General features: G+C 38.5%; 1 long non-coding RNA gene across 2 annotated transcripts in view; it reads left to right on the top strand.

Moving 5' to 3' along the window:
- LOC105248734 overlaps nucleotides 1-21,260 on the top strand; it is a 176,802-nt gene that overhangs the window by 120,569 nt on the left and 34,973 nt on the right. The window contains exons 5-6 of one of the 2 annotated variants that reach the window (XR_003122885.1): nucleotides 113-175; nucleotides 12,711-12,857. This is a non-coding gene — a long non-coding RNA (uncharacterized LOC105248734). Of the gene's footprint in view, nucleotides 1-112; nucleotides 176-12,710; nucleotides 12,858-21,260 lie in introns of those variants that run through there. The other variant, XR_889005.3, reaches the window with a different exon arrangement.

Genomic DNA, 21,260 nt, shown 5'->3' with positions numbered 1-21,260 from the left:
AAATTGCAATTTGCAAGAAACAATAATGCATTTATATATGGTTGTTTGCTTTTGCGCTTTTACGAAAAACATCGAGTCTAATAAAAGTAACACAGTTGTATTTTTCTTCTAGATTCAATCGTTTCGTCGTGATGTCAGATCCATAACGGGGGGACGTACAAAGGGATGCTGAAACGTGAGTAGAAATACATGTCTCAGTTCGGTACACGACGACAAATGTGATATAATGTTACCTCTCTGTGACAGTGCACAATACGCGCATTTTTATATACGGTTGAGGAAGTTTCTTTTATCGTGCAAAGGCAGTATCTGTCTAAATCCGAAACTCTTGCTTGAGTTTCAAATAAATTGGATACGTACACACGAGTACAATAAAGAGAGATCGACGTCTTTGTTATTATAAATTTATGCTGAATAATACACAACAATCCAATTAACAGCGACATGAAAGAAAGAAGCTTTGACATATAATACATAATTTATAGACAAAAATAATAATATAATTATTTTAAATTTTTTTAAAGAATTTTAAGAGTAGCAAGAGTCAAAAGATAGTCTTTATGTGAATTGAATAAAAATAGGATAAAAATTGGAGTTGCATAAGATACGAGTTAGAGTTGCTCCAGAATAAAATAATATTCGTAAAAATACAGTATTATATTAGTATGGGAAATTTTCGAAAATTTCAATCTTGTCTTGAATGGATTTTTCTAACAAAAATTTCCTCTTGTATTGTCTTGTTTCAATTTTATTAATAATTATTATTCAATTTTATTAATAATTATTAACTAAGACTGAATAGTTATTTAAAATAGTATTTAACATAATCTTTAATTTGACATAATATAATTTGAAATAATTATTACTATTTATCATATTTGTCATCATTCATTTATTTTGCAAAATACAATATATATATATATATATATATATATATATATATATATATGTATTTATTGTATTTCTTCATAAAAAGGCAGTAATGTTAGAATGTCAGAACCGTGCACTGTACATAAAACTAAATAATTATATACAATTTCATATTGTTTATTATATTGTATATTAATTGCTTCTAAATTCGTTAATAGAAAAATGTTTGCATTTATTAGATAACATTCTTTAAATTCATATAATGATTTTTTTCTCACCTAATTTATAACATTTTAAATTTACTCATGTTAAAAATAGAAAATTTTGATAAGATCAATAATTTTATTTTCTTGACAATCTTAATCTTGGTATTGTTTTGACAACTAATTAAAAATCTTGTTTCGATCTTATCTCAAATTTCGAGACAAGACAATATCAAAATTAATATCTTGTGCAGCTCTAATAAATGAAAAAAATAGTATATTATCAGGTTGTAGAATTATTGCTGGAATTTCCCTTACGGCATTATGCAATATGCACTTCTTTGTTCATGTGCACAAAGGATCCAACGAGGTGCAAATCTTATTCTACGTACCGTAGTTGTACATACTCAAGTGCGTCAGTGCACAGAAAAGAGCCTAATCCGACTACGGAATCGACTCGTACGATGTTGCAGCGTGCAAGATCGGCCCGATAATTCAGCCGGCCGATATTTATGATATTTATTGGCCGGTCGGAACAATGGATCGATATTGTTTTCCGATTCGAGACCTCCGCGACCGTACTCGTGTCGCTTTGTACGGCACGCGGTTACGCGATTCGAACGTGCGTTCTTTATGCACGCACACACGCACAAACTCAGATTCAACCGGTCTCTCTCCCTCTCTCTCTTTCTTTGTGCGCGAGGGGACATAAATAATATTTAATATGACAGTGCGAGGCGGCGTCGCTTTGTGCGATATATTTGGTATAGAAATGTCACAGATTGCGTATCTCGCTGCCAAATGCAGCTCGCGCGCGGAATGCATCTCATCTTCGGTCAGATTATGGGTCGACAGATATATCGCGAATATATATACTTCTTGATTCTTGATGAAAAATTTGTAGAAAATTTTCGGCAAAAATAACGCCGTATATATGCAAATATTTTAAAATATTCATACCGTTTCTAATTTTGAGAATCACAAAGTTGACATTTTTCAAGGAAACACGTTATCGTAAGATTAATTGTTTAAAGTGCTTTACATTTCTTCAATATTTCGCGCTACAATATTAGAATCATGAAAGAAGAATAGAATTTGATTTCACAATATGAAAGATAATTGATTTACAAGTGTTTCTTTCTGAATGTACGGCTAGTAAATAATAGGTTGTGTTGTTGACTTCTCTCGAAGAGACACGTGATCGGTAAAACCGCGCCTTGTACTCTAACTGTTAGCCTGTCTTCTGATGAAATTTCGTACTAATTTGTCTTGCAGTTTGCCGAGACGGTAGACAGCGCATATAATTGCATTATGTGGGCTCGCCATTCAGCGTATGATCGTGCTCAAAACATTAGCGTTTGCCCGGATCGACTCGGGAGACCGTTTGCGACGGCGGGATATTCGCCAATGCTAAATTTAGTCCTTTACTTCTTCCACGAGTCGACGCTGCGACGTATCCGCGTTTGTAATGCAAGTTTCCGTATATAGGATACGCGTGTAGATTCACCACGTCTTCGCGATGTTTCTGTCAAATAAATAACCACTAAATAAACAAAGTTTCCGCGACGCATAACGGTTTAATACGACTGCGTTTATGTACACTGCAACGAAATACCATGCGAATCATCGTTTACCGCGAGGAAACAAATCTCGTTGATGAAAGTTACTCGTAAAAGATGCGAAAAGTAATAGCTCGCGCTGAATCGCTTCTCGCGTGACTTTTACGAGATGTATTTCTCGAAGACGAATAGGAATATAATTTGTGTTTTCGTTGAATATTTAAGGTGGAAGGGAGATAATTAATGTTATATAGCAAGAAACTCTTGCCTGTAATCGCGAATATTTCTAATCTCTTCGATCGATCTCGATTGGAAAGAATCGAGTCTGAACCATAGACAGATTGTCCATTTGAATATCAAATTTGATACCGCGACGCGGTTCTCGTATCGCGTTATCCATAATCGTATTCAAATGAAGATCGCGTAAGGTATGTCAGTTTTACTCGTATCTTTCTTTCTTCCTTCTTTGCCTCTCTCTCTGTCTTTCTTTTCCTTTGCGCTATTCTTCGTCGTGTTCCGAGGAGAACCTTAGGTGCCCCTGTTGTTGACGAACAATAACGATAAACCATATAATGGTTAAGCGCGACAAATATACGTAGGTATGTCGTATCTATAAAAGGGGGGAGAGAGGAGAGCGAAGAGGAAAGTCGGAAGAGGAGTCGGCGAAGGTGGAAGGCCCCGCATATGCATACAATTGATACAGATATACCATCGTCTTTACGTACATACGTGCGCCGCGAGTAGGTATTCTTCTCTCGGGGGTTGCTCGCAAACGATACAGGCACAGTATCGGTGCGATGCGCTAAGAAGAGCCTAAAGCTGCCACGGTGCTATACGACGTCGGTGCTGTCGCAGATTCGAAGCGGGTACGGAGCTGAACGAGGGGATGAGGGAGGCTACTGGAGCAGTCGAGTCAGATACACCGCGGCTTGTACAGCGCCTTATTGCGAGTATTCGCGGGACGGGCTAGTGTACATCTGTTCCCGTCATAAGGCATGATTTAGGAATGGCCGTGGCCATTGATTCTCCTGTTTTAAAAGCCATCGACCGAGAGAGTTAATATGAGCTCATATATATTGGAAAATCGATGCCGAATGAGATTGCGAGAAACAGCTGACTTTAAATTGATAAATCTATGCTTATGAAGAGCATCGCTAGTACTTTTTATTTTGATTAATTTAGTTTAATTTAGTTTACTTTTCACGCAAAATACTTATCCGCAAAATAATTATTGAGATTGTAGATAATAATGTTTAAATATGCCCGAGTATATAGACTTTGATGACTGATACACAAATGTTGTGTAGAATAATTCATTAGTGATTTAATGCTTTTGAAACCGTAATTTATATATGCATTTTTTATAATTTTTAAAATATAGAAATTTTTGATAATACATTTTTAACACTTTAACGTATAAATAAGAATAATTCATAAAATTCATTTTTATTGTGATAAATGATATCTCTATTTTTGTATTTATATAAGTAAGTATTTAAAATTCATTTATATCTTAATACGAATTCGTTATTTAGGATTTCGCTAGGTAATAGGATGCTAAAATTTCTCAAGCCTTTCCACGATTAGTTCAGACAAGCTCCGAAATTTTCGTAACGTTTTCTAAACTGGAGCGACAACTGTCTCTCGGTGACACGCTCTAATTATGCAATCAAAGCGGCCGTGAATAGTAATCGCGGCTCGTGGGTAAATTTCGGGAAGAGAGATCTATCTGCTGTTTAAGCTTGTCACGTGAACACTTCACATCGTATTTCATGTAAGTGAACCAGTCTAAGTACATCAGGGTAATGCCATGGAGATATACGAACGTAGAAACGCGTATGACGCACCGGATAACCAGTTCCACGTGATTTGTGGCTATTCCTGGGCGATCCGGCCGCGATAATAAAGTGGCAATGGGGCTTGTTAGCGAGCGAGTTCAACCAGGTCGGTCGTGCGCGCGTCGCATGACAGTCAGCGTCATCGGCGGTTCATTTAGTGGAGATCATCATTTTGTGGCTCGTATGTCGCGCTTGTCCCGTGAGAAAATGTCACACCGTCTTGTATAATTACGCAAGATTGTTCGCTACGAGATTCGAAAAACGAACGATACGAATGCCGCTGTTTCTGTGATTATTTCTTTCAAATCACCATAATATAACTCTTCTTTTGGAAATGAAGCCACAATAAAAAATTATCGACTCTATGTCGCGAAATAAAAGGCTGAAAGAATAAATTTTCATATCATTTTATGAAACAAATAAAATAGAATTTCTTTATTCTTATATTACAATTAAATTTTAATAAAAAAATAATATGTATATTTTAGTTCAAATATGATAGATGGTGGATATAAGAGAATATTTTAATTCCAATTGCATTTTAATGATAAAAATATATTACTAATACAAAATATTATAAGAAAATATATCTATAAAGAATTAATCGTTTTTTGAATTGTACAATACTTTTGTGTAAAATGCAGAATTTTTACTTAAATATTTGTGTATATAACATGAGTATTAGTGATTGATAGAACATGGAGAAAATATAATTTAATTTTTTAGAATGTATCGTCATACATTATTATATATCTTACATATGGAAACGACGATATGAGTTATAGCATCCATAATTTGGCGAAAGGAAATATTTCAATATTTAGAACAATTATGGAATGTCCGCCCTGGCTCTTCAAATCTCGGAATGTTTCGACTTTTGCGTAAAATATAAGAGAACCGTGCCACTGTCCAGGGATTACAATTTTAATGGACATTACAATCGCAAATGCTTCTCCGGCTCCGCTAGGTATACTCTTTTTTTAGCGGCTTTTCGACCTTTTAATCTTCTTAATTTTTGCTCCTCTTGCGATGGCGAAGCATGTTAAGGTTTAGTTCCGCCACCGGCTTATTAACTATTTCACTTTACTTTACAACGCAAAATGCATTCTTGTCATGGATGTTCGTATTTAATCCTGCGTTCCTCGTTTTTTCTATTTCCCTGCTTTTCGCCGATATGTTTTAACGCAATGGAAGAGATGTATCTGCATATGCTTAGTTATTTCTTGTTTTATAAATATCACATTAGGCGAATATTATCATGATTAGCGAAAAAGCATTACAGAGGAATGCTATCGTATCTACGATGTCATTAACAATTGTTTCTAGCGAAAATATGTTATCAAGATGCAATAAGAAAATTAAAGAATCGTCAACAATTTTTATTCATGATCGTCAAATTTTCGATCGCGAGATTATATAGGTTTTTCGAAATTACGAGGAGTTTAAATCGTTGAATGAAGTCAAGGTAAGAAGGCCACGATCGTCACGGCTGACTCACGTTAGAGAACTTGCTTCATTCGCATGTGCGACACGCAACGTGTGTAACAAAGACCCGAAAAGCGAAAGACTGTACTGTCTTTAATGCACGTTCCAAAATTATTCTCTTTGATCGTTTATGCTCGGAAAGACATTCTGCGAATAAATACTGACGTACGAGACGCATATCAAGCGTATCGCAGAAAGAAACGATACTTAGTTATTCTATTTACAAGAAAGACGGTTAATTATTATTTTATGATACCGAACGATGTAAAAGCTATAGAATACCATGAGAATATCACGAGGACTGCATAATTTGGTCTTCGTTATTTGAAAAGTTAGCAAGAGGCAGAGGATCATCGAAGAGGTTCGTCGCTGGCCGGATTCTTCCACGTCGGGGTCAGTCTGTTGGTAGGCGGTACCAATGTGGCCAGGCCTACTTCTCTTCTGACTCAGGCCTAACAATGGATCTGCAACAATGCAGGCACCTCGCTCTTGTCCGGACCTAGCCTCACCTACGTCCTCTTCCTCTGATGTCTGCACACACGTCGCACGGTGGACACTGATACATGTTGAGCAGCTTTGCGGTCGAGAACCGAAACCGAATATAGAGACACTACCCGACTGACACCAGTCGTAAACATACTGGCTACAGTCTCGCGGACTGAACATATGTTACACAATGAAACCGTAAACGCGTGCCGCGGAATGAAGAGGCTGTGAAAGTCTTAAAAGAGCATTTGGTCAATATATCAGAGAATCAAGATAAGGATGAAAAATTGGCGACATCATTGAATATTTTTATTTTTAACATTTTTCGAAACACGAAACAAAATAAGTCTTAATGATAAAAAAAATCTGTTTAAAAAATATTATTTTACATAAAAAATATATTATTTGAATACTATTTGAAAGATTTACATCTGGAAATTTTTACAATTTTACTTAAAAATTTCATCAAAATGCCTAAAGAAACAACGACTCAATTTTTTTTCTCTCGTCCGTAAAAAGCATTAGCATATACTTAATGAGAAAAATCGTACGCGCCATCGTTGTATAATAATTAAAACCATGGCGAATCTCTTACAATGGAAAGACAGTATTATTTAGACGAAAAACATAGATCTTCCCAGCTGTACGTCAGTAATGAATAGCGGGCATTAGTTAACAGGATATCAAAAGGATATTCTGTGCCGGCCCACCAAAGAACCAAGACCCACCCAGGCAGTCGATGCCTGCTGCAACATCAGGAACGAATCCGTACTGAACACAATGCCTCGAACCTGAGCCTTTATCGCGATATCATCCAGTTATAAATTGGAACACAGCTACGCTCTGGCATTATGATGTTTCTAATATGTCTTTTTCCCCGCTGGCCATTGACCGACCGATCTTCGAGCCGATCGCTGTTCATATTTTCTTTAGATTCTTAAAACATTCGTGTGTCTACGGGAGCTCGGACTTCTCAGCACCCTGTGGATTAGTCTGGCAAATTTAAAAATTTCTTTTCCGATGTTTTGTTAGTCACATCCTTGCCCGAATATTTTCAAGAAATTACAATAAAATCGGCAGAATAATTAATATATGTATCTGCCGCGTTATTAAATAATAATTAACAAAAATTTATATTTATAAAATAAAATATTTAAATCTAATTATTTCAGAAGAAATTTTATTAAATGTTAAATCGTATAATTTTATGAGCGCGCATTTTCAAAAAAATGTTAGCAGAGTTTAATGAGTATTTATAGATGACTTGACGTGCCCTACGGGATAACATCCTCAACTCCTGCACCGCTTAGAATTATTCAAAATCCTTGCTCATACGACTGCTCGAGATAAATAACTTTTGCCTCCACCTCTTCCTCTTTTATCCAACCGCTTCTCTTCCACTTCCATCGGGTGTCTCGTGGGTGAGCTCTCAGAGCAGTTCTCCATGCCTGGATGTTTAACATAACACGAGCAATCATTTATGCGTGGCGCAAGTTGGCTGGCGACCCCATAATTTAGACCGGTGGGCAGAACTAGCTTGCAGCACCCCGCGATTGGTTCCGTACGGGGTGTACGTTACGTTTTTACGCTCTTGAACATCTCGATATATTTTCATTCATTAGAGTGTACTATATTTTTCGCGAAAAAAAATATATCACACTATTTATCTCTCTTTAAAGCACTCTTTCCAATATTGCGAAAAAACTAATGGCTATTTATACATTATATTTTAATATCATATGACTAATTCTTCTAGCTTATGTCATATTATGTAATTACTATAATGAATTGTACAAATAGTCATGGCAATTGTCATATTCGTAGATGCAATTGCAAGAAAATATAATACATCAACATCAAGATATATAGAAAGTTTTTGCGTTCTTTTTTAAAATCATTTTTATGACGTTTAATATATTTAAACGATAAAATAGATTGAAAACTTAATAAAAAAACTTTCGATCACTATCGGGGATCTGCCTACAATTGTACAGAAAATTTCTCTCACGGACTACAGGTTTAAAGCTGCAAAATACATTTATAACGCCTCGTCGAAGAATGATTGTCGCGACTCGGTAATAAAATCACCATAATGATAAGTAAATACCTCCTATCCGATCTCGTCGCGGGGTTCCTGAAAAAAGTTACCGGGTATATCGAGGAGGCCCTATATACATACATACACGGGGCACCGCTGGGCCCCCCACGGTGGGATAAAGCCGGGCCCCATGACAGTAGCCGTGTACATCGTGGGTTAGACAATGCCGCGCGCATTAATACACTTCATATTAGTCCGCTTTAATGCGTGTTTGTCGGCCATTGTGAATGAGCGACACTGTTTATCACCGGCCCCCGTACAAACCCTTAGTCTGTCCGTGAATGATACGGGGTTGCGTATTTATCTGGGGCCCTTTGACGATCGAGGGATAACAAATACGTACATGTTTTATTTGGAAGGGGGGCTTTCACAATATTTTTTAATCATTTTATTTTCTTCAAATTGACCGGCGGACTGTCTTCGTTTGAGTTTGCTCCGAGATGTAACGCTCATTTAATCTCATGGATATTCTTATTATGTGATAATCTAAAAGCGCTCGTATCCCGAAGCATATTTGATTTCTCTTTGTTCCTATTATCCGTAAGACGTAAATCAACCGTCGGGTTGGTAATTGTAACGATTAAAATATGTACGTATATGGTCTAATACCTTGTCGAGTTTCACTTTCTCATAGTTCTGTCTTCTATCTGTCATATATCCGGCTCGACTTTATTGCACGAGAAGTATCGAGATATTCTCAAATGTGCGAGCGCCTTGGAGAATGTAATATGCCTTGGGCGTTTCAATTTTTCATGCGAAAACCGCGAACTTTCACGATCAAACTGCAAAATACGCGAAAGTAACACGTCGCACTTTCCACTTTATACAATCGGTGCATCGAATTCTATATTTTATTTTACTAGGCTTAACTCGCTTTGCGATTTAATGCGCGAAGAATGTGTGCTGTGCATCTGACGGCGACAATTATCAACGCGTAATGCGACTACATTGCGAATCTCGAGACACATTATCCGCGAACATTCGCACACGCTTTCTTTAACGTCACACTCCAGCGTTTCAAAATAATCGCTCGCCGCTCCAAGCCGGCTTTTCAGTGGACTCGGAATTAATTCTGGCGCACAAGGTTGCACACGCGAATTTTAGCGTGTGCATGTCTCGCGCACCGCGAATATTTCAACAAATACGCGCGACATCTTAATACCATCACGACTCGTCGCGGGTTGGCTTTTCAGCGGGCTCATGAATAATTCCGGGGGCCCAAAAGGTTGAATGCGCCAATTTGGAAAGTGCGGATTTCGTGTATCTCTCGAATTCTTGTCTGTCACAAAGAAGAAAGGATCGTAAGGAGTGAGAGATGCCGCGGAACAAGAACAAGTTGCGATGAGAAGAGGGGAGTAGAGAGGAACAAGAGAAGCGACGGAAGGGAGGAGAAAGAAGCCGCGAATAAACCCAACGGATAAATATAGTTCGTTAACCGATGATGTTAGGACACCACCCCCGCCTCCACCGACGTACGAGTATACCGATATTATTTCTGGCATTGACTCTCCCGAGTGTATGACCCGACAACGACGACCCACCGTCATCACTCATGACTCATGGACTCGAAATACATATTCTCGATCGTAATCGAGAGCGCTTTTGCCCATCATTATTCGAATAACAATCTTTTTCTGTTAAAGTTATCGAGTGTCTGCGAGTTTTCAATGCATTTTGCATTTCTTATCGATACTATCAATTATTTTACTTGAGATATCTAAATCACAATTTAATTTCTGTTAACTTTATTAGAATCTTGTCATTTATAAGATACAGGAATTTTACAAACGCGACTGTTGGGGTGTAAAATGTGCAGAACGCCGTGTTTACGGTCGCTTCGCTCTCGTTTTCTCTGATTTTTGGTAGCCGACGTGTCGTCTGGCACACTCCACGAGAGAATAGTACACCCCACACACATCCTACGCAGATATCTCGATAGTGGATCAGCCAGTGTAATATGTACAAAGGCAGCCTTAGGCGAATCAGCTATATTTATGCTTTGTTGTGAAACATAAAGACCCACTATAACGACCCACCGTGAATGCACTGTCGTTGAGTATTTCATCGCGATGCATTTGTGTCTCTTCGGCTCGAAATCTTTGCAGTCGTCGCGAGGTCATTGATTCTTCTTCTTTCTTCATTTTCATACTCCTTTTTTCTCCTAATTTCTCGCTTTCATCGTCTCCTTTGCTTCTTCTTGTTTCTCGTTGATGCTAATATCTCTTTGTAGATTCTATATTTTTGATCACAAAATGTGATTTCACAATTACATTTCATATTAAATACGTTTAAATAAAATGTAGGCTAAGTTAGTTGTCCCATAAAAGTCTATATTTCAGTTGAACCTAATAGAAAGATTTTACGCGTAGATTCGGTGTAGAAATATATAATATTTTCGAAAGCGTTCGCATGCAACGATCGAGAAGCAGCTTTCTCTGGATTGTGGATTTTGCGACGAAAACTGCAAAGCAGAGAGTAGGCCGGCCATTACAAAGACCGTGGAGAAATTAAAATCACGTAAAGTAACCGTACGGAGGACGACGCTGCCAGAATATTAATGTAACGATGTTCGACTCGACTCGGAACGAATTATGCTGCGCCGAGAACTGTCAGCGCGCCAATCCGCTCGGGTTTTCGGATATTTAGTAACGTCCTGCGGACAACGAGAATTCACAGAAGGATGCGACTGATCCCCTTCTGATGGCTAATAGATGATTATATATTGCCCGCCGATGCCAAAACACGATTTCTTGTGACTTGATCGAGCAGATACATCGTGTCGCATACAAGTGTGTTAAAACAAAGAATGATCATCATGCATTTATGCTTGTTGAGTAACATGAAAGTGCGAACGGATGCCAAAATATGTTCCGAAATCGTGTACCGTCGCGAATAAATATTTTGTCGAGGCATCACAGCGCGTATTCATCCGTCATCGCGTTTCGCCTTCGCATTCTATTCTGAATCAATATTGTTCGAGTTAACTAGAAATATCCGTCGCTGCGAATATATTACGAAAGCTCTCTATTCTCGCGAACGCAAATATCTTAATACAAATTTCTCCTTAGTCGCACGATGGATTAGTCTAGAACATTTTGATCCACCCATTTGTTGTGCGATGACAATTGCATTCAGCTGTGCGCATATGAGATTATTCACTCCTTTCGAATATACCGAGATTAAAGGCGATTTGGAGATATATCACTTAGTCCCTCGACAAAGATAAAATAAAAAATAGAAAAACCGAGTCGAGATGAATATAAAATGTATAGATATAAATTATTGAATTATCGAAAGCCTTTAAGTGCAGAAATTCAAGAGGAACCAGCTGGATAAAATTGACTCGCCTCACGGCCATCATAATCCGGGATATCCGGGAAAATATAAGACAACGTCGTGAAGATCGCGTATCTTCGGTATCGCGTGTCTTTGGCATCGTTCCTCGTGGCGGTTTCGCGTTCGTCGCTACTTAACAAACTTACCCCTTTAGCCCCGTCGTCTGCCCGGGGCTGCAGCGGTGGAGCGGGGTACGCGGAAATTCTTAACGCTGTTAAGATATGTTAATTTTGTTTACCTATAAGCTATTAAAGGGGTACCTAACGTGCTTAAAGCTAAACCAGTTTGGTTTTCGCTGGATGTGTTCAAGGCGGATCCTGGGGGATATAACGCCGCGCATGCTGGTGCTGCTCGCGCTCTGGAAAGGGCTTTTACAGGAAGAGCTGTGTTATCGGAGAATATACCGAGCTGCGCCCTATAAGCTATACGGGAGTAAGATCGTATCGCGGCTGAGGCGATACTTCGACAAACACGCGACTTATCGAAGTTGTTTGGTCGTCGTCGTGTACTCGAATAAGTCAGAATAAGAAAAGATTCTCGAGATAGAACAAACATTTCTAATGAAATAAACTAAAGAAAATGAGGGGGTAAATTATTTAAATATTTACGATGCGAGAATTTATCCTTCTTTGCAGAGAATAATTGAAAAATTTGTAATAAAGTACAAAGCAACGTTTATATAAATTAAATGATAATTAAATGATAAATTAAATGATGCGTAATCGCTACAATCAAACGGAAGTAATTATAAAGCAAATTTTCGCGATTGTCTTAAAACACCATACATTTACATGAACTCTTGTAGGAAGCTTGATACATGAATGTCTGCTTATAGGAAGTCTGAAGTATTTTGGCGAAACAAGTCGACGTGCCATCGAGAAAAGCTCACGCGCAGCCGACCGGAGTTTTGCAGCTGCGCCTATTACTAATCCACGGTAGAACAATTTAAGTGTTTGCTATCACTAATAACCCGGCGAGCAAACGCGGCATTATTAACAGGTTCGCAAACATCTCCTGTATTAGTGATCCCGTTCCCCTATAACCTACATAGACTTTCCGCGCCGACCTCCCCCGCCCTCCCCCATCAGCACCACCGACACGCCAACCCTTATTCCGATCTCTTGTACAGATATTTGCCGTGTCTACACCGACTAAATTATCTCCGGCGATTTGAGGATAAAGGATTTTCGAGTCGAGTGCCGCGCGCGATGCATTCGACAAGATTCCGAAAATCAGGCTTTAATAAGCATACAGTAAACAGCACAACAAAGTCTTCGTGTCATTATTTTGGAAAATAATGTTATTGAAAATATTGCAACGAAAATTTCACAAGAGTTACTTTATGACGGTATATTTATTGAGAATTTAAATGAAATAATTTTATGGTTCGAGAAGATTATTAGATATTGTATCTCTTTATCCGTATCTTTTTAAATTCAAGGAACAATATGCTGAATTCGTGATTCGTGTTGTTGCTGATCGGGAGAGATTTCTTCGATCACGAAGAGAGATGCAAAGGGGCGGCGGCGATTTTTGCCAGCCGTCGCACTCGTCTATCCCGCCGGATGGAGCGTCACGACGTTTTCCATCTATCCGGTGTGAGATCTTCCTCGTGGAATAAATATGTAAATCGGGACCTTCTCCATCCAGTCGCGCAGTGCACGCGTTTTCGTGAGAGGCCGCGACGGACGGCGAACTGGACTTGACCTTTCGCATCCCCACTTCCTTTTCTCTATCCGATTTCATTTTTTTAGCCTCTTCTCCGTTCCTTGATATCTCGGGGAAACGTCGAATGTTGCGGGTGATATCAGACTCGGATTGGGGGCCGAGTTCCTTTGAATAATTCAGCTCGTGCATTCCCGGCGATTTGCGGACGATTGTAAAAGGACATATCGATATCTACAAATATATTTTAAAATTCCGAGAGCAATACTTTGGGAAATTGCTATTGTAAATCGTCGAGCATCATTGCTTTGCTTCGTGTTTTGAAAATTATTAATTGTGTATTATATCTGCTTTCTCTAAACAGATATTTAAAATTATTAGTAAGAACAGTTTATTATTACATTGTGTTTGCATAATCATTTTATAATGTACTAGTCTAAAAAAATAATTGTATATTTAGTTTTTAATGATCCTTGTCTCCCACATTCTTTGAATAATTTATACATTTTTATTTTAATTCTCGATACATGTTTCTTAGCTAATTAATAGAATCAAGTTGAAGAAATTATATGGGATGTCAAATTATAGCCCAGTCCGTAATCAAGATCCAACCATTCATTTACATTCTGGATTCGCGAAGCCGTGTTCGATTTTCGAAGTGAATCAATCGATTCCGACTTCGTTCGGTCAGTGATTATAAGCTCTGCATGAAATTAGATTGAAAGCTAATTAGTATTGGACAGCTAATTTCGCTTCGACCTCGCCCTTCGAGTCTGCGGCTAACGTATTTTCGTAAACGTTAATAATACCGTGAACAGATATCGGGCCGTTCAGCTGTCAGGTATGCCCACCCGCTGATGTTTCGAATCGAAAATGAAGTGGACAACGATCTCGGTCTAATAAACCATGGAAGAGGCTGTATGTCTGACATAAAATCAACGTTGGAATGTACGTAGTATAATAACTTGCAACTGCATCTTTTATTTTTAATGTATTAATGTAGACGATAATAATTTATATTGCGCGTTTTATTTAAGACGATAATCGTAATAAATCTTCATCACGTTTTTCTTAATATATAATATATGATTTATCAATTTTAAATTTATTATTTCTTCAAATAGAAAATAATTGTATAACAATTTTAATATGATAAAATATTTGTATCAATGATTTTTACGTTTTATTCAAGGACGTTACGATGTCAAATTCAATTCTGACAAACTGACGAGCGCAGCTCGAACGAGTGTGTCGACGAAGCGAGGGGAGAAATGTTTTTATTTATTTAGACTTCGATTATCTCGCTCGCGAAAGAAGATCCAGTCCGTCTGGGACCACCTATCGCGTTCCTCCTATAATTCAACTCTCGGGAATCGTCTCTGTTAGAAAACAGTGAAATGTCTGAGTCCATGCCACACCCCTTTTCCGCATCCGTGCATTTCTCCCTGTTGCTGTTACGTGGCATTTTTTGCCCTCCTGGATCACTATCTGTTAAATTATAGCGACATGCAGACATAGAAGATGTTAAGTATCTTTCTAATTGGTCGCATTGCATTTATTGCAAAAACACATAACATTAGATTCTCAACAGTAGGTATATTGAATATAGATTTAGAGATCTTTCTCTTTTTTGTAATTTAAATAATTTCCCGCGAAAAGAGCATCAAAAATTTGTGATCGAAATGAATTTTTATTTGTGATAATGAAAAGCGTGTGAAAGTTAAAGGAATAATGAAGAGGCCGCGGAAGAAAAAAGAATTGAAGAAACAGAGGGTGCGAGAAGAAAGGGAGAGATAAAGGGACGACCCCCTACGCATCATCGTTCGGCTATTTTTTCGGTTCGATCGTAAAATCTAATGGGCGCATAAACCGTGGTAAAAGAACTTTGGCATAAAAAGGAGGACCGTCAACGATAGAAGCATTATTAATACTTTATGTTAATTACCGTATCGTTTGGTTCGTCGAACGGTCTTAAATCGAGTTGCTAAACAGCCGTGCCTGATCGTAAATTCCTGTCTCGGCTTGATGTTCGATTAAAATCTGCTTCCAGGGGGAATCCCCTTTTCTTTTTCTCATCCTTTTCACCTTTTCATCGGCCACGTCAATACGACTTTTCTTGTTGACGTTAATCTATCGTAATAATCAATTATTTAATCTTTAAATATGCGAATATTTTGCTTAATTAAAGTGGATGGAAAATATTTTCGACAAATAATGTTGTGCCTTTCATTCATTGTTTTCTGTAATACCGATGATTGTAATACTGAAGGCTAAGATGTCTTGTAATACTTGAAGGCTGAGATATTTCGGTTACATATCGTTTTCTCACAATCAGTGTTCTTCAATGAAAAGATAATTGATACGTAATGAATTGGCAATTGCTTTATTAACTTCCTTTGTTCTTTGATCGAGGAGCATCGCGTGATTGCGTTTTTCATTATGTAACAGCCACATGGTGTATCGTACGTGCTTTGTAATTCAACCTGATTGTAGTCTAACCATAAGAACCAAACTGCCGATTCATCCTGCTGTGTACATGTAACAAAGGTGCACGCACGGTAGCAATCGCTATAATCTGGTCACTTATGCCGACATAACGGCTTAGGTCCCAATCGCCTCGCCATTGCAACTGTTATAAAGGATACAGCGTCGACTTCTTTGATTAATTCTTTCATTGAGAACTACTCCCTTTCACGTTTTACCGGCAAGATAATTTGTGTCGATCGGCAGCGATAGTTTTTTTTCTTTAGTACATCGCGAGGATACAACAACTAACATTGCGATGTATTGCGGGAAATTTAAAAGTCGCAATTAATAAATGTCCCTTTACGATTCATAAAACTTGCGCAAAGAATACGGCGGATGTAGCGGTCGGAAAAATATTCGCCTGAAATTGAAAACTCGACGGCATACATATTCATGATAGCAGCTTTAATACAATGTTTTACGATCATCGCGAACCAATTTCCACTAGTCTCTTTTGAGCGCAAAACGTGCGTCAAAAAGCGTGGCTTAGACATTATACATTTTTTGAATTTTCACAATTGTTTTATATATATTGGAGTCGAGTAGCGCACATGTGAAACAAAATAGATGTTAAAATCGATGAAATAATTAATGCGGATAGTTTTAGCAAATTAAAGAAAGATGTAAAAAGTTGATAAGGTTAATCTTTATAATTATTAATTTTATAATTATTTCATATACGCGTACTTTTATACTATTGTATATAATTATCACAAATAATTATTACGATAGTTTTTTATTTGGTTTTACTTTGTGTAAAATTATAATATTATTTACATTGTATTCTAGAAAAATAGATATAACAACAGTCGCGATTCTTAATTAATATAAAAAATCTCCTATATTATAAAATTTAATTGTAGCGTTATAACAATTAATTTACTATACACATATAAAAGACAGCTCGGAGAGAATGCGCAATCCTCTTCTAACTTAAAGTTGGAGCGAGAGAGGAACGACGAGAGATAGAGGGCGAATTGTGATAATTTAGCAGTCAATTAGCTTGCGTTTTGGGAGCTGCCGAACTCTCGGCTGCGCGATAATATCGACTAGCTAGCGAGCGATTATTTCGCTGAAGTCGCCTCGAATTCGGATTCGCATTCTCCTTCGCTCGTTTCGTCCGTTTCGCCGTCTCATGATTGCTGAAGGTTTTGGTGGCCGGTAACACCCCGCGCATTTTCCCCTCGCGCCCCTGTAATTGTTTGATTACTCAGCACGGCGCTGAACCACGGTTAAACTCAAACTAAGGCCTCCAAGACCTGCCTCGATTCTCTCTCTCTCTCTCTCCCTTTCTCTTTCTTCCTCTCCCTCTTTCTCTTTCTCTCTCTGGCCTCCGACGGGTTAACGTAAGATAATACCACTGTACGTCGGCCTGCCACGTATTATCGGGTATTACTGTCCCTGGGGAGCGTTAATTAGCGATCATTAGTTAATTGATCGGTAGCCGTCGACGAGGTGCAGCTCCGAACGATTTCGTCGGTGAAACTCTTGTGCGTGTTTAGCCATTAATCCAGATAATGGAAGGACTTTCCCGCTCGTCGATCGGCAAGTAATGCGTTGTGAGCGTGTTGCAGTATGCGATCATTAGCAAGATGAGACATTAGATGAAGTTCTCTAGCGTGCAAAACGCTTATCGGCGTATCAGGCCTCTTCAGATTATATCGTTCATCTATTGTTACGTCGATATAAAATTAATTTTTTCACGAGAACGAATGTAATCGTTGTATTTTCCGATAAACTTTATCTGGATAAAGATAACATAAATTTTTATTTTATTGAAATGTGTTACTTTTTTAAGGGATGCATCGAAATATGCGAAATGTATCGTTTTACATCATATTTATTATGAAATGTTTCATTTTTTTTGTAAAGCATACGATTTTTTATCAATGTGATGATTAAACTCGTCAAGTGAAGAATACAGAGCAAAACTAAAGCGTCTTTCGTTGAGATTACGCGATGAAAAGAGTGGGTGTCCAATATACGATTTCTTCGTATCTCCGGGTAAGCCATTCGTGAAAGGACAGATCAGGAAGGAGAGTCGTCTATAAAAATAATCTTCCAAAGGCTCGATCTCCTCGATTGATACTCTCTAGAGAGAGCCGAGGGTGTTTTCTTTGTGTAAGTGATTTTTCTCTTCGTCGCTCTTCTCAAAGCTTTGTCGTATTGACGTGAGAAGTTTTCGTTGAGATTTTCGATTTTTACGTTTTGACTCCATCGTCATACCTCACATACAATATGTACACAATATGTACGCGCAAAACACACGCGATAGTTGCAATTTAAGTGTTATTTTTACAATTTAAAATAAAAAGAAAGAGCAAATCTTTCTTTCTGTCAATATTAACATATATTATGTATAGATATTTAGGTAAATTCTGATAAAAATCAATCTAATAAATAAATAATTTTGCAATCGATTTTATCTTTTCAATCGCATCTCGAGAAAAAGACAAGAGACAATTATTAATAACAATTTTTACGCAGCGTGAAATAATAACGATCGTCGTTAACGTGCATCTCTGATCGGAACAAAATTCAGTCCGCCTCGATAATTATTAATGAATAAATATAAGCCTCGCACAATAGGGCGCCCATATGCGACCGGACGTGAACGACAATAGGCCGTCTCGATGCTTATGAAGGTGACAGGTGACGCTTTCGTTCTCAAGAGAGAACTCATTTAAAATCGACCATTTCGTGAGATTGACTCGTTTGCACTTACGATCCCCGGCCCACCTTCCTGTAGAGATCTCCAATTGCATCGAGCGTTACGGTTGTGAATTACAATGCAGCAGAGGAAATGAAGAAGGGCGTGCCGGAGCAAAGTCAATGCGGTGCTCTCTTTACTTTAATCGCGTCCCGTGTAATTTATTCGTTATATCTTAACGGAGATTATATACCGTATATATTATGTCGTCTTTTTTATTGATTTATTATTATTACAGAAATTCTGATTTCTCTTTCATGCTTTTCTTTCATCTTACATTTTTTATTCAAGTTGTTCACATTGATATCACTGAAGTGATGCATCGCTTTAAAATTCTTATTCCACTTTTCAGAGATGGAATTCTTAATTTCGAATTTCTCTCTTTGTCTTTCTTCTTCTTCGATCACTTTTATTTTGTTATAAGATACAATATATATTGTGCGACTCATATATTGTGATATTTAGCGTCTTAGGCGACAGTAAACACGTGATTCAAGTCAGACGCGCAGCACTCGGTCTTTTTCGCGTCAAGAAAATCGACGTTACGGCAGTGTGAAAAGTCGTTCGAGTGAATCCGGAGCGTGAAGTATTCGACAGAAAGACGCTTTCCACATGGCGGATTTGAAATAAATTTCGATCTTCCACCAGGTCTTGGACGTAACCGGTGAACTCGCTCGCTCGAGATACTTATCTGGATGAAGAAGGAAGGATGAAAGAAGCGGATTCGATGGCTGTTCTGCGTGGGAGAATGGCTCCTACCGAAACGCATACGCGCGATGAATGGCGTGACGAAATCGTAACAAAAAAACTCGAGCATGTGACACGTCTTTGTGCGCGACGGGATCTCAGGTTATTCCCCTCGCATAGGTATTTATCAAATGTTTGTTTGGCACGATGCGATTTTCTACACACGTAACACTTTATCATGAGCCGAATAAAGTCGAGAAAGTGTTCTTAATGAACAATAGTACAATAGCACAATAACAGAGGAAAAAAATATGTAATGTTTATGAATAAGAGGCAAAATTGCAAGCGAGCAAAGCGTGTCATGAATACAGTAGTCATAGACTGACATTTTTGAAATAGCGAAGAAAAATTTGCGTATATAATTAGCTGCGTTATGTAATAATAAGCATTATTCTATCAGAAGCATTATTGTAAAAACGTCGTATTAATTGGTGAATTAATACTGACAGTTTCCCGCGCGATCGCCGGCCATCCCAGATGGATGGTGCGTAGAAGCGAGGCTTGCGCTCTGGATTTAGCAGCCACCTGGTATAAATGGCCGAATGCGGTAATTATACGCAAGTCAGTTCGCCGTCCATGCGGCATTAACGTCTAAGGGCCTTGGGCTGTGGGAGGTTTCAGTAACGTGTATCGGAGAGGGCAGGAACGAGTTGCAGCCCTAATATTTTGACGTGGTCTAATGAAACAATGCGAGGCACCGCACCGTCCCGAAGGGGCGAGAGCGGGAGGATGAACGCGCGGTTCGCGATACCGACGAGAGCTTCTTTCGGCCCGAATAAGACAGCCACTGAGGAATGGAAGAAACCACGAAATTATGGACGGGTCCTCCGTCTCTCGCCGGAATTATTGCTTGCTCGCGCCGGCGGAAGCAGCTGCACCGTAAATCTGCATTTTCGACAGGTGTTGCGTTGATTGCATTGCATCGGCGATTCGAAGGAACGTCTTTCAGGCGTCATTCTCATCCGTGGGAATTGCAAGAGTCGAGGACAATGCTATTTGTTGCCAAGATTCATGCTATATTAATTCCGGAGTGACGTACGTACATATGACGTCTCGCGCAATTCACGTATATCGAGATGGGAAATGCGCTTCTGTTACTTTTGACATCCTGCTATAATTCTGCTACATTTATTTCGCGTCGTATTGTTGCATTTAGATAGAATCGCCGATTGTTTTTTCTAACAAATCTTTTCGAATCAATCCATACGTTATTATAAACGATTAAATATCATAACTTCCCACATAAAGGATACATCAAAATTAGCATAATACTTGTAAAATTATAAGAAGGACTAGTGCACAAATATTTTTGGTTTTAAGTATATTTTATACGAGAAATTTACATGCAGGATATATACGAAATGGCTGAGTACATCGACCAATGATCGAAGTTCGATCGGCGGCCATCGAAACGACCGACACTCTCGAACTGGTCGATGCATCGTCCTGTAGCAGGCCTAATCATATTTCTTTTTCTCGTGCGTTTTCTCGGCGTTAAGGCAGACCAAGGGTCAGTGATTGGTCGAGACGGGAGAAGGGGCCTATGCGGCCCTAAGGCCCCCGTCCGAGATCGGCCATCCTACCACCACGGGGATACCTTTGACGGGTCGGCAATAAGAACAAGTATGAAATCAACCTCCCGACAGACAACAGACTCTATCAGATGGTAATTATGTGTATGGCTGATACAAGGAGATATACGGCCCGATATAAACCTATATCCGAAATCTATACTGG

This window comes from Camponotus floridanus, unplaced genomic scaffold (genome assembly GCF_003227725.1).
Source record: "Camponotus floridanus strain SB8 unplaced genomic scaffold, Cflo_v7.5 scaffold25, whole genome shotgun sequence".
Lineage (NCBI taxonomy): Eukaryota > Metazoa > Arthropoda > Insecta > Hymenoptera > Formicidae > Camponotus > Camponotus floridanus.
The sequence above is the reverse complement of the archived record's forward strand: the minus strand, read 5'-3'. Positions and strand labels throughout refer to the sequence as shown.